Source organism: Pieris rapae, chromosome 11 (genome assembly GCF_905147795.1).
Source record: "Pieris rapae chromosome 11, ilPieRapa1.1, whole genome shotgun sequence".
Lineage (NCBI taxonomy): Eukaryota > Metazoa > Arthropoda > Insecta > Lepidoptera > Pieridae > Pieris > Pieris rapae.
Window position 1 is genome coordinate 2,054,962 of NC_059519.1, and position 14,702 is coordinate 2,069,663.

At 33.6% G+C, this 14,702-nt stretch overlaps 1 protein-coding gene across 5 annotated transcripts in view; it reads left to right on the top strand.

Annotated features, from left to right (window-relative positions):
- The window catches only part of LOC110996880, a 69,844-nt gene that overhangs the window by 41,023 nt on the left and 14,119 nt on the right, over positions 1–14,702 (top strand). The window contains exon 1 of one of the 5 annotated variants that reach the window (XM_022264757.2): positions 6,707–6,829. The exons of 3 other annotated variants lie outside the window; for them this stretch is intronic. The gene's annotated coding sequence lies outside the window, so the exon portion shown is untranslated. Of the gene's footprint in view, positions 1–6,706; positions 6,830–9,506; positions 9,530–14,702 lie in introns of those variants that run through there. One more of the 5 variants, XM_045630005.1, reaches the window with a different exon arrangement.

Below are 14,702 nucleotides of genomic sequence, written 5' to 3' on the forward strand. Positions count from 1 at the left end.
TTAATAGCAAAACTTCTTTGCACTGTGTCCAGTCTTTTGATCATGTACCTCTTTTTTGCCGCGTCAGCCCATACATTTGCCGCGTAGAGGACTATGGGTTCGACAACAGCCGTATATATTATTTTAATGATTTCCGGGCTGAGGCCCCAGCTGACCCTAGCTGTCTTGGAAACCTGTTTGTAAAGGCCGATGGCTTTATTGCAGGCTGCATTGACATGCTCGCTGAATGTGATTTTGCGATCTATCGTCAGACCCAAAATCCTCACACTGTCCGACATGTCAATTTGTGTGCCACCCATGTTGAGTCGTGGCGTGTCGTATTTTAATCTTCTCGTAATGAGCATCGCTTTGGTTTTCGCGGGGGCGAATCTTAATTTGTTTCTGTGCCCCCACTCCCAGATCTGTGCGAGTGCATCATTCGCTGCTTTTTCTGTTTCCAACGCCGTGTTGGACTCAAACAGGAGGACCACGTCATCCGCGAAGGCAGCAAGGTCAAGCAGCAGATTCCACAAAGTGGGTCCGCTGATGGATCCCTGTACGCAGCCTTTGTTTGTTGGTTTTGTCGCTACAGCTCCTCCGTAAACGACGCGGACCTCCCTGTCGCTTAGATAATTATGCACTAGTAGTGCAAGGTTTAATGGGCATTGCTCTTCAGTCAATCTCACACAAATGGCCGGCCACCAAGCGTTGTCAAAGGCTCCCTCTATGTCTAGTGATATTAGTGTTACGACTTTTTTGTTCTTTACACCCGAGTTGATATTTTCCATTAGAGCATAGAGGGCGTCCTTGGTACCACGCTGCGGCGTGAAACCGTATTGCTTGGAAGAGAGTCGGGGGACCAGGTGCCAATTCAGCCTTTTCACCAGCATTTTTTCCATTATTTTGCCCAATACCGGTAAAAGTCCGATTGGTCGGTATGATTTGGGCTGACTGTAATTTTCCTTCCCTGGTTCGCGTAACAGTAAAAAGTCTACAAATTCCAAACAGATGACGAAAGTCTATCTCATAACTACTATGCTAACGAACTTATCAGGGACTATATTAATATACTCAAGTTAATTCTGTAATTCAATCTCTAAGTAAGAGATCTTGTGTCTATTACGCTTCACCGTGGCGGGCGGAGTTAAGTGGTTTACTTGATGAGCTCGACTCGTTCTTTTTGCTGTATTTCCCTTTTAGTGCATATTAAATTATTGAAAAGTCCATCCGCGGTATTACTAAGGTTAGTTTACATGTTTGACAATTTTTACTGTCGTCTTGTCTTGGAGCCTTGTCAAGTCAAGTCTTTTCAGCTCTCTTTGCCTCATCTGCAACCCATCCGCGAAGAAATCAGAAGCGTGGCCGTTTCAGGCAAATTAATATTTATTTATAATTATACTGAATAAAATTTTTAGTGTATCTTTAAAGGTGAATGTTTCAAGGAATATATGAGGATTATTATTACCTAAAATCTACAATTGAATCAATTACAATGTGTTGTAAGAAATCATACTGATTAACACAACGCATTGGCCACCTAATGTTTAAAGTTAATAAATAAATAAACATTCAAAAAAAAGTTAGGTTGAATGACATTTCACGCAATTTTAATTAACCTAATTTTGGTTTGTCGTGTCTGTTCATGTCAAGTGCCCTTATATGGTGAAGCAAAGAGAGCCATATGGTGCTCACAGGTCAAGGCCATAGCTCTCAGCGAAACCACGTGTAAACAATAACTATAAGGTTATTTCTAAACTTCTCGAGAAGCAACGTCTGTGCCTAGCTCAAGACAGCTTAACAAATAATGTAGCTGGGTTTTTTTCTACTAAGTTTATTCGGAGTAGCCACAGTCCACATACACAAACATGCAGAAAAGAGGGCTTAGTAAGCAAAAAGTAATAATTAAAAACATTTTGTGTGCTAACCTCAATATTTAAAAAAAAAACACCGATTGTTTTTCCTTTTGCAAGATTTTTTTTATTTTGTATTATAATGGGGTTTATTGGGTATGTTCTGGGGCGTATTTTAAGCTACGAACTTAGTGACGAATACCTAACAATAAATAGTTATCTGCGTCCCAGCTAAACTTATTTTATTATGTATCATTATTACTTTTTGTCTTAAAAAAATACTTTCTTATCAAGTTGATTTTATTGATTTTTGAAACACAACATGACAAAAACCTTTGAACGTAAAAAAAAACTGTCAGTTCTCAATTCAAGGGCGTAGAACAGAAGAAAAGAACTGGCAATTAACTCTCCGCCACTCTAACAATAATCAAAGCAACAAATATAATTGAGAGAAACATTGAGAGATAACAATTTTTTTTAAAAGAATAAGGTACATTTTATGTGTGTATTGTGTGTGTGCTGTGATTGTAGTTGGCCCCTGACAGCGTTATTCTGAGGAGCAGAATGTTCCACAGCGTCATTCTGCCAGAGACCACAGCAGCTAGTTTACGCCTCAGTCACAAAAAAATAAAAATAATATAATAACACTTAGTACAAAAAATGTAGTAGTTGACACCGGGGTCACTCTCGCATTCTACCGGGACAGTAGTTAAACTTAATCTTTTGAATTATTGTCAAGTCATTTGTGTTAAGCACGATCGATTGGAAATCACTTTCGAATCGGCAGCTGCATTTTCACACCAATTTAATTTCCAATGGCCAATGAAATGACGACGACCACAATGAAAGATTAAAAAACTTTTTATAGTCTATTGGCTTATTTACTTAAGCATTGAATTCGAAATTGGATTCCCTTTGCGAGATTTTCTATTAAAAATGGCTATATTGAGAAGTTTTTTAGGTGTATTTTTTTCGTAGACCAAACTGATTTTTATTGGGATTGAACTTCACAATCTTTGGGATTTTAATAAACGTATTAAGTAGGTCTACCATGCAATTGACAGTTTTCCATACAAACAGTGGTTATTTAACGGCGGCTGTATCTGTTTTTAGCTAGGTATGTAGTCTACTAGGTAGTAGTAGTAGGTATCCTTGACAAAATCAATTGGTTACTGATCTAATTTTTACATAATTTTGTTAATTTTTGTTGTTTAATACTACAAACGCATTATTTTATGTTTATCTCACACACTGTTTTATTGTTTTTATTACTCTTTAATGTATAATATTCTACGGTTTCGATATTTGTAAATATGTGAGGAACATGTATACTAACAATACAATAATAGACCTGTATAGTAATTTTATTCTAGGAATACATTGTCTTCACATATATAATTACAGGATTTACAATATTTGTAAACATTACATAATTGTAATGTATACAAATATTGTAAATCCTGTTTTAAAAGTGTTGAGTTTCTTGCCCATTCTTCTCCACACGAAGGAGGTATGGAATTGGAAGGGGCAAATGGAATCATTTTTATATATTAATTGTCGTTCAAAAGTGCCATTTTAGGTGGTCTAATTGGAATAAATTATTTGATTTGACATACGCCGTCGAAGTTATCATATTTAAGATGTACTGTGCTTTTCTTCTCCGTACGGGAAAACTAAATAGGAAACGGAGTAATATAAAAATGAGATGTATTTAGCCACTAAGCTGATAGTACTTAATGTAACTTATATGTATTTCTAAGATAGAGATAGAAAATTCTGGAGTTTCGGTTAAGTTTTTGTCGTAAATTTATATATCTTATGGAATAAAATAAACTGAGTAGATAGTTGTTTGAATTTAAAAACAATTGGCTATACTGGCTACTAGTCTACTAGTATAGGTTTTTATGTAAATTGAAATCGAAGAGACGCGTCCGGACAAGATTACATGAGCAGTGCCGCGCCCAATTGCATTAGCGGAGGATATTGCTGTCTGCAAATTGATAGGCTTTTCGAATAGTGAATTACGGTATGTGATGTCAGATACATATACAAAACATTCGTTTCATATAAATAAGACCATATAACTTTAATACATAAAACGTAAGAAACATCTTGTATGAAAACGCGATAAGTGAAGTATCTATTGACGTATGCGAACACTTGGTAAAAGTTTTGGGAAGTATGTCCTGAGGCCAAGGATTTAGGATGTAGGCTTCAGAGTAAAGGAATTTTTATTTATTTTCTAAATAAAATGGACAATCAAGTCGAGTTAATAGTTTAATGTGAAACCAAGTATAGATTCTTTTTATTAAAGTCTAGAGGCCCTAGGGCTAAACCCGATGCTGCCTAAAGCCAGCAATATGCTAATGCTAATGAAAACCTATATTCTTCAGTTACATTAACTCTTCGGCGAAATAAATAAGTAAATGATTATAAACAGATCAACAAACAGACTAAAACCAATGGCTGAAATAAAACTAAACTATATTAAACATTAACAAAATGATTAAAAGTGGAGTGTCCAAACCTTTTTATGTGGTAATTTTCACAACATAAATCAATTGTCAATCAAATATAGGATGTGTATACCTTATTTGAGGGCGCTTCCCAAAGGTTAGGCAAACATTTCAAATCGTGTCCTTAATTCCAAAAAACTTATAAAAGAAACCCTACTTCATGGAGCGACCTCACTGTTTCCAGTGCCCAGGAAGCTTCTGTGCTTTTGGAAGGAGTTAGGCTGGCTTAGTTAGCCAGGACTTCACGCACAACGGATCTATTGAGCGTCTAAGTGCGGAAACAGAGTCCCACATACCGGAGGTCCCATACACCAGAGAACATATACATACGGTTGGAATTTTGTATTAAATGTGATTGTTATTTAGCGATTTTTCCTGCATGTTAAAATCAATAGAAATAACAATTTCAATCAAGTCAAAGAAAAACATATTATGCAAATAATCTAATACTGAAATTTTGCATATTGCTCAATCTGTGAAACGAACCGTAAAAGGTACGCAAACCGACAATTACGAATAGTATCAAGCAAGCGAGACGAATTGGTTTCAATTGAACGGATTCTGTGAGCCTAATCTCATTTCAAATACTCTCAATCACTACGATATTTATCGAGAATGTGTCAACTTAGAAACGTAATATTTTGTGCTGAGTGAATAAAAAATCTTTTTCCCTTTTCATAAATCCCAAATTTTAAACGTACGTTAATCACTTAGAGCTTCATGTTAAATGTCAGTGGACTAGTCTTCCGAAATAACAAACTCTTTATAATGTTTAGCTTTGGAGTAAATACTATTTTATATGTTTATATACCTCGCATGAGATTAAGGAAAATATCGTGAGGAAGCCGCAAACCATAGGCCCAAATAATTTACAGAGAGTGTCAGGCACAGAAGACTGCAGGTACAGAATTTGGAGCCCAGATTTAAAAGTTAGCGCCAATAGTACTTTTTCCTTTCGAACAAATAAGGTCTACCTTCGTGAATGTATGTGTAAAAAAAACATTTAATTGTAAACATAACACGTTCGAGGCACAACAGTTGAGATTACATATGCCAGATAAATGACAGTAAGTTTTGTAATAATCTGTGTTATGAAAGCGTGTGTATATAAAATTGATCACCAATAGAATGTTCCCGACATCAACACAAAGGGAGTTCCGATTGTCATGGCAACATTGTAACAAAACCGGAAGTATATCTTGCATCAGTCAATGCATTATGAATTAGTATAAAAAATATATGCCACAGATACATTTACATCTCTGTAAAAACTATGTATTAATTCTTAACATTAAAAATGATTTTATATTTGTCCAAATAGGTCACGCATTTCTAAACAGTAACATAATCAGTCTGCTCTCTCTAAAAACTTCTGTGGAATAATATATGTTCTAATTTCAAATTCCGTTCTCATTTCGTACAGCAATTAAGTCGAGTCTTTAACTAATAAAGTTATGAAGTCATTGAGATCATTCAACTTGTTTTGTACGTTTACATGCAGCTGCGAAGTATGGGTTTCCAGCTAAACTAAAATATACACAGACGAGTGCCCTAATGTAAAAAGCAAACAATTTGTATGGTATCAATACAGTAATTAAAATAAAATAATGCATTTATTTATTGATGTAATTTTACAACAATTAGCAAATATTACTTATCGAGCGATGTCTTCATGGGAACCATTGTGAAGATAAAAATACATTAGATATACTTACTTAGGAATTAATAATGAAACAAACCAATTTAAATAAACACAATTGGAAGACACTTCCAAAAACGGTACAATGTATGTCTAAAAATACTAACAAATCATATCATTTGTTATTAAAATATACGTGAATATTTTATATATGTCAATATTTATATGAACGTTAATAAAAATAATAAACTTACTACCGGGTCAATCAAGGACAAACGGACGAGAACTGGCAAGAGACGCCATTCTTTTAATTCCCCGAGCTTTTCAATAGTTTAAGAGGGTACAAATAATGAATAAAAAAATAGCACTTTTATTATATGTATTTAAATAATTTTGAATAACAAACGTCATCACAGCACTGCATCAGAAGCGTTAGGGGACTCGCCTATATATGTATATATCTAGGAAATTACTTAGTAAAATATGTGTATATAATAAGGTCCCGTACCACAAGAGTCAGGGTTGATTTATTAAGAAATGTATAATAACAAATAAAAATCATTTTCAATGATTACAAAAAACATAATGATTTTGTAACTGTATAATTGAAAAAGCACACTACAGTATATCTACTGTAAATACAGTGAGTCTGAACGCACAACACCGCACCCCTCGGTCACTGACGCCATCGAGTCTTTGGAGACCATAGCTCTGTCAGTACTCTACAATCTATGCTCGGTCTGTACTTTTTAACCAGTGCACATCGTGTTTGCGTCCGGTGTTGACGTAGTTTGATTAACATTATTGTTTATAAGTTGTGATAATTGGATTGTATCGTTTTGCAGGTAATTACTTTCTTTGATTTTGATACACATGTGTATATCTGTTTGGATTGAATTTTCTTTATCAGTTATTCAAATTCCAAATTTATTTAGCACTTCAATTTTTATCAACTGATAAAATCGAATGTTTCAGATAAAATACGAATAATAAATCGATTATTTACTTAAATCGCTGTGAATATTTTCTTCATTTTTCCAATTTAAAATCAAGGTACCGTATGATGATTTTTAAGATGAGTTGTTTTTTTACTATAATGATCTAATAGTTAGTAAAACCGGTATTCGTATAATTGGCATTACTATAACACGTGAACCTTTACACAAAGGTCATGTATTTTAAATTCAGCATCTGCTAACAGGAAATTCGACATATCATATCGAAAAAACTAAATTGCAATTAATTTGTATAGAAGTATTTTGTATAGTTTTAATCGACTTTTCTTTCCATATTTTTAATATACTATTAACATACTTAGTATTGTCATAATCTTTCGTCGTTTAAATAATATTTGAAATTTCTCTAAAGCTGTCAAAAAATATCGTAAAATTATTACAACATTTAATACAAATAATCAAGTCGATCTAAGTATCGAAAATAATTCTTTCCCGAACTTGCTACGATAATCAATGTTTCCCGTAAAGAGGGGCGCCAAATGAAGGGGAGAGTTGGAATAATAAAACTGTATCCTCCAATGTTGTCTCTAATAACATCTGTGACAATTGACCTTCGTAAACGCAACATTTTTTGTTTCATAACCTTCGAGATTTATCTGCAATCACTTGAGATTGCGATTTGGTTTCAATGAATTACACAGGTTTAAAGACGTCTTTAGGTACACGTTTTTTTGTATTTGTCCTGTCATCGGAACTGACGTAATTTAATTATAAATAATAAATGTATAATAACAAAAAAAATATTTTCAAAAAAAAACTTATCTCATAGAGATATTTTTTATTTATTTAAAACAAATTCATGTGACGGCGGAGCCTAGCTTCATAAAAAAATAAACTTTTCCTCCCTAATAAGAGTAATATTATACAGAAAAATATCTATATATAAAATTGTATGCTCAATGCATCGCCGATTTATAATGCGTGCATCTTACAATAAAAACCGGAGCGTATGTTAAAACTGCAATTTTCTGTCTGTGAAGTTGAAACGTATCAATCTTAAAGACAACTTATCTAAGAAAAGTCTAAGTAAGTCGTTTGATCAAAATCCAAAAGAATTTTATAGAAACTTAAAGTTACTAGTAACTATATGTATAAAGGTTGACCCTGACACAGGAACCGTAATAATCATAGTACTAATATAGTATAGCGATCACGCATGATTCTTATTGATCTAACATTGCACACATTTATATACTGTCATGTTATATAATGTTAATCCACTTTTGTATACAATTACTCCATTGGTACCACATCTGCCTTACAAGTGTCGAAGCAAGGTCTAGGTCTATGACTCAGGTGTATCGAGTTCATCATTTTTTTTTATACAGTTATAAGAGTAGTGTCGCCCTGTTGGTTCTAACATGCGACTCTTATCCTAGGTCGTAGATTCGAACCCCGGCTGTGCACCAATATACTTTCTGCGTCTGCCCTCAGCAAAAAGAAATCGGAAAACAGAAATACTATCACAAAACATCTGAGTATGTTGTGTAGTTCGCGTCTTTTATATGTGTGGGTCAACTTGTTTATATTTTTTGACTCAAGCCTATAATCACCACTATAGGAAAACCTAATGCCAATTTAGGACATTGTTTTTTTATCTAATACTATAAAGTATTCTCTTTTATATTTTTATTACATACCTGTAATATGTAAAGACGCAAAAATGTGAAGAGGGAAATGAAATTAAAAATATTAAATCAATAATTTACGTGTTGTAGCATTAAATCGTTTTTTATATTTAATGAGGTATGTACTTACACTCGTACATTATATTTTTTTAAGATAGAATTACTCAATTTATGTATAATAATAACGACCGTACCTTTTAATGGCTTTCATATCATTCAATGTAATTACTTCGTAGTATGTAACTCTACTCGATTTTACTAGGCGTATGTAGAACAGGATTTAAAAACTGTTAGCCGTATCAGAAACATGAGCTCGGATGACCTGTCTTACCAACAGAATCTAGGACAATCCTGAGATATGTTCACGCAATGCGCCTAATTCAGTCGTTTTGCTCCCAATGTACCTAGCTACAGACTGACCCATGCGCCAATTATGCGCCTTATGTATCTTACATAATTTTTAATATAAACAATTTAACTGTTTAAATTTTAATAAATTTTTGAATGGATTTCCTTTTTTTTGGAACATAAGATCATCATGGTTTCACTTATTATTTCCAAATTTCCTCCTGTGAGACGTGGCACTCGTTGAGAGACACTGCCATAGATCTTATTATCGAAATATTGATTTTACGAAAGCTTTAACGAATTTATGAAACCGAGTTTTCAGCAATTTTGTTTTAACGAGGTGACTTTGATATTTTTTTAGCCTGTATTAGCAATACTCTTCGCAATAGATGACGTTAATGGACAAAAAACTGCGGTGAACTGTTGCCGCCATTTTTAAATCTATTTATTATATATGTATATATCTTACTTCATCATCAGTTCTTCTGAGTCATCATAAAACCTGACGCCTTAGAAACTTGGAATTTACAGAATCCAGGATCTATGTATATATGTAAGACTATTTAATTTTTCCAAGTTTTTACTTTCATAATAAAATCAGTAATTACAGCTTTATTTAAATGTTCATTAAGTCACGTTATCATGAGCATGGATTAACTTCGAGACTCAATCGATAAATAACAAAGGAAAGTTGATAACATACTTGCAATATCATTTTCATTTGATAACTTTCTTTGTGTGTGTTAATAGAATCAGAAAATACGTACTAATGTATTTTAAAAAAACAATGATTCCCGTCAAAATCTATATAAAAATATATACTGACAAAATCTGTTATAACGAAATCGAAAAAATATTTGGTCGTAAAAACCGATATTCGTAACAGCTGACGACGATGTTATTAAGTACATAGAATATAATAAGAATAGGGCTTTTGATTTTGAATAATATAACCGGTTTTTTGTTCTAAACGAAGTCGTCGTAAACGGTTTTGACTGTATACATATATGAATTAAGCATATAGATAAACCCTTTTAAGGACGGAGGCGCATTTGCGAGCCGAGCCCCCTGGCAATGTGAGTGTCAGAAAAAAAGAAAATATAATATTAATGAAAGGCATGAAAAAGTTTGTGTCATTAGTAGATAGGTATAAGTCCTAGATAAGTAATTAAGTTAGGTATAATTAACTTATACCAGGCATCAACCTGTAGGTATTGTGTCGCGTGTTTTCCATATCCTGACTTCCGGTGGCGACGCTCCCCTTTTTACGACGATATTGCTAATGGCTTTGGAGGCCATTTTAGTCTACACGACTGCTTTATACACCATTTGTATATTTAACATTCACAAATTATTCGAAATTTAAAATATAAAACGACTGTGTTTTCGACTTTCTTCTGGTTTTATTAAAGTCTTCGCCTCGACGTTCGTTTGTTTATAAAAATTTAAATTTCGAATATGTACTACAAGCGCAGGGCAACCAAACCCTCTACTACAATAGGGGCTTATATAAATCGTGGACTTTTTTTTACTTGGGTAAATGCATTGCGCATACCCTACCGCGGCGCGTCTGCTTGGTGCGGAAGGGTTTTGTGGTATTCGCTATTGAACATAGCCACTAAAACCCCAATGCGCCAACAATCGCCTTAGGCGGGACCCGGTAACAGCAGAGCGTTATTAATGTATGTATTTTGTTATACCTACAGCTTATTCAATTAATATAAAATATAACAATGACAAAAATGTAGCGCACCCACACATTGACATATAATAGAATACTTAGTGCTTAATCTCGACTGTGAATCTGAATCTTTAGTTATGGGGAGATATGGGTACACTCTGCATCTTCTACCGCGTTTACCATAGAGAGTTTTCAGAGTTGTTCGGACTAATACCTGCAGCTGAGTTTCATCATCGGACATCGATAATACGAACGTATCTCCTCGACGTCCGTCGTTTCACAGACCACAACTGCGTCTTTTGAGGCAGGCGACGGTATTTCTCAGACACCTGCCGTTATGCTTTTTCCGTGTTTTACAAATCCAGGAACACAGGTAATAAATACCGCAAATAAAACATAAAAAATCATATTGACAATAAGTCTATTGTTTTAATTATTACAATGACATTTCAAAATCGGATAATACAACAATAATGACGCTTTGTTAGAGTTAAAGCTTATCGTAGGCTGTGGGACAATGACCATCACACAACCTTATCATTGCCAAGGTTATTTACATAACTAATTCGACATAAATCGTATTTGTTACGTCCGACTCGTTATGTAATGTGTGGACGTTATATGTTATCGTTTTCTTAATAGAAAATTTCTCTAGTTAAGGCAAGGTTTAAAAGATATTTGTTTAAGGATTCTAAAGCATTTAGTATTTAAGACTAATTTAATAAAAATGAATGACAAAATAGGATTTCAAAATTAATTCGATTAATACATAAGTGATTCGACCTGAAACTGTCCGCACATCAACAAAAGTAAGAGATAACAAAGATATTTCAGGAAAGTTTTCAATAGACGAAATATAGCTAGACAATGACGTGATTGCCATTTCCTCGAATATTTATTTTAAAGAGCATTCACAATACACTGCCTATAGGTACGCCATGACGGTGTTAATCAATATTTTGATACATTCATAGACTATAAGAATTTTTTTTTTAAATTCGGCTGCGTATCCTTTTCTTCTTTAGGCTCCCAAGACCGCGTTCACTCATGACAAACTGGCCATACACAGTGAAAATTGTTTTTGACGTTATAATAAATCAACACTCTGTAAGAAATAAAGCACGACTGGAATCCTCAAGGCAAAATTCGTGGACACCCAGAAGAGACCATTGTCGGCGAAGGAAGCTGGAATGACATGTAGTGAAAGCAAGAGAAATCACCTGAGTAGCAGAGGGCTCTGAATAAGCCCAGCACCACAAACTTCATCTCACTCTAACAACCGGAGTGCTGGCGCTTATTTTTTAATGAAAATCATTCTCAGTAGACTACAAAATATTTACGATTTAAATTTCTATATTCTACCAGTTCTTGGTAGCAATGAACTTCTAAAGTCAACACGTCATAAAATGGAGTGTTATTTTCCAGATGTGCCAGCTTCACACTGACATCATCTCTATAAACGTGATAGCCTAAATCCTTTGTAAAGTTTAGTTTTGTAGGTATCAAATAATAATATCTAATAAAATCTATTCGATGTTATTTTTCGAACAACAGTTACTGTTGTTGTTATGTATTTGGCAAAAAATATATCATCTTAAGACTTGACGATTTTTAACTTTTCCTATCTGAAAACAAAAATATTAAGATAAATAAAGTCTTCTTAGCTTAATAAAAAAAACAATTAAAAAATTAACAGGCAAATAGTACCACTGATATTAACAAAATTACTTAAATAATAAAAAACATAGTCTCGGCGTATTAAGGGTCTGTTTCACATAGTCCGGATAAGTTCCAAATAAGCTATTTGTTACTTATTGGTATGATAAACACTATTGTTGCGTTTCACGCATGTAACAACTTGACACAATAGACATATTTGTCATAGCTATTAAACTATTTAATCACCCAGAATTTGATTCGACTTTTAAAAGAAAGGTGCCTTTATAAATAAGAAGAGTTTTAGATCGTCTTTATTATTACAACAATATGATTATAAATATGACTTTTGCATGACTATTAGTATGGTGGATTGTGTATTATTTAAATAATCAATCAATCTAAATGTACCACTTTGCAAATAACCTATTATTTATAGGTACAACTCTGCCAGTGATCAGTCGTCTCGATAGTGAAAAATATAAACAATTTTACCGCCCATAATACATCCGGTTTGAATCGAAGTTTTAATCATCGCAGTGCAAAGACCTTGTTTGACATGAAAGCCAAATAAACGCGCCCGATAGACAGTTATATTCTATTGTTGAATTTATCTTTATTAATTTCTTTGATAGACCAAAAAGGGGCTTTTGGGTTAATTTAATTCCATTAATTTGTTGTATATTTCCTGGAATTGTCTGGACGATTATTATAAAAAAAAAAAATTTATTCATGGCAGAAATATATTCGAGACAAATGTATCAAACGCTAGTCCCCACGCTGGGAAGCTAGGAAGGGGCTGTGTTGTGAGGATATTACATACAGGTACTTATCTAGTTACATATGTATATTTAACCAGATGGCAAATCAATTTAGCGTTATGGACGAAACTCCTAGCTAGAAACTCCGATACTCTTTTTATTACTAACGACTACTATTTATTACTCATGGAATGAATTATGATTTAATAAAAACATCGGATAAGGCCGAGCGTTGCACAATATGTTTAAATATATACCAAACTATTTGTGTCAAATAAAATGTAGATAAACAAATGGTAGTTTCTATTAAAGAATGCATATAAAGTACAAATATTGAAATCGGCTAATAGCTGACGTAGTACCGACGTAGGAGTCTTGGGTTCAGACCCAAGACAAAAGTTTTTCTTTTCTTTCGACGATGGTAGTTGTGTTACAAAGTAGTGTAAGCTAAGTAATGATAAGTTTTAGAAAAGTCGTAACAGTTCTATAGTGTACTGTCTAAAAATAGCATGTACCGTGTGGTTATCATGATATATACTACTTGAATTCTTGATATTAACAATTACATAGCGCTCCGTAAAGCGGAATGAAGTCACGTTGTAATTTGTCTAACAAAAAATCCATTCTTTGCTTTTTACATTGGCGCTCCCATTTTGAATTCGTTTGAATAACGTGGTAACAATGACCTCAGTAATTTAACAATGTACTGCAATTATAAATGGTATGCGCCGACGCATTTGTATATAATAAAAAGTATGTTTTCATCTTTTATCCTGTCACCAAAGACTGGTAAACCATTTAATTTTCGATTAAATCCAACAGATTATTTTTTAACTGTTCAATTGATATGTCTAATTCGGAGCTATATTTTGCTTGCCTCTTGAGATACAAGAAATAATAGCATTGGATTCGTCTCTCTCGTATCTCTTTCGATTGATAGGAAATCGTATTGGGAGTTTTTGCAAGTTTTTTTTGGTAGAATAATGCAACAGCGTACGACGTTGGCGTGATCTATATTACTTTTTATATTTTTAATTTTTTTTACATACGAGACATGTATGTATGTATTTAATGTGAATGTTAAAATTGTAATGTCTTTGTCTAAGCGAATCCTTTGGATTATGTTTTACAAAATTACCTGGAAGGAAAACCTTACATTGAATTCGGATTCGCTATTAATGTAAACCAGTTGACATTGTTTAACAATAATCCTCGTAGATTACAAAGAAATTTATTTTTAAACCTTGCATTGTTCTTAATTAGACAAGATTGTGAAAGCTGTATGAAATTGTAATAAGTGCCCCGAAGCCTGGCCTAAAGCACAAAGCTCGTTGAAGGCTTTTGTTCTATTTCGGTTGCTATTCAAACAGTATTTCTATTTTGGTGAGTTTTACGTCAAAATTAACCGATCTCTGTCCGTATACGGACATCCGGTATTCATAATTGTTTATGGTACAGAATTAAGATATCTCTTTATGGGTCTTAGCTGCTATCAGTATTCGCCATCACAACCTATTTCGGGCCTTTTTTCACGAGGAATTACAGGTCCTCAATGCAGCTTCTCACCACCTCTTTCTTTTGCCACTTTGGGGCTTTCGTCTTCACAAGTTCCTTGTATTTGAAAACCA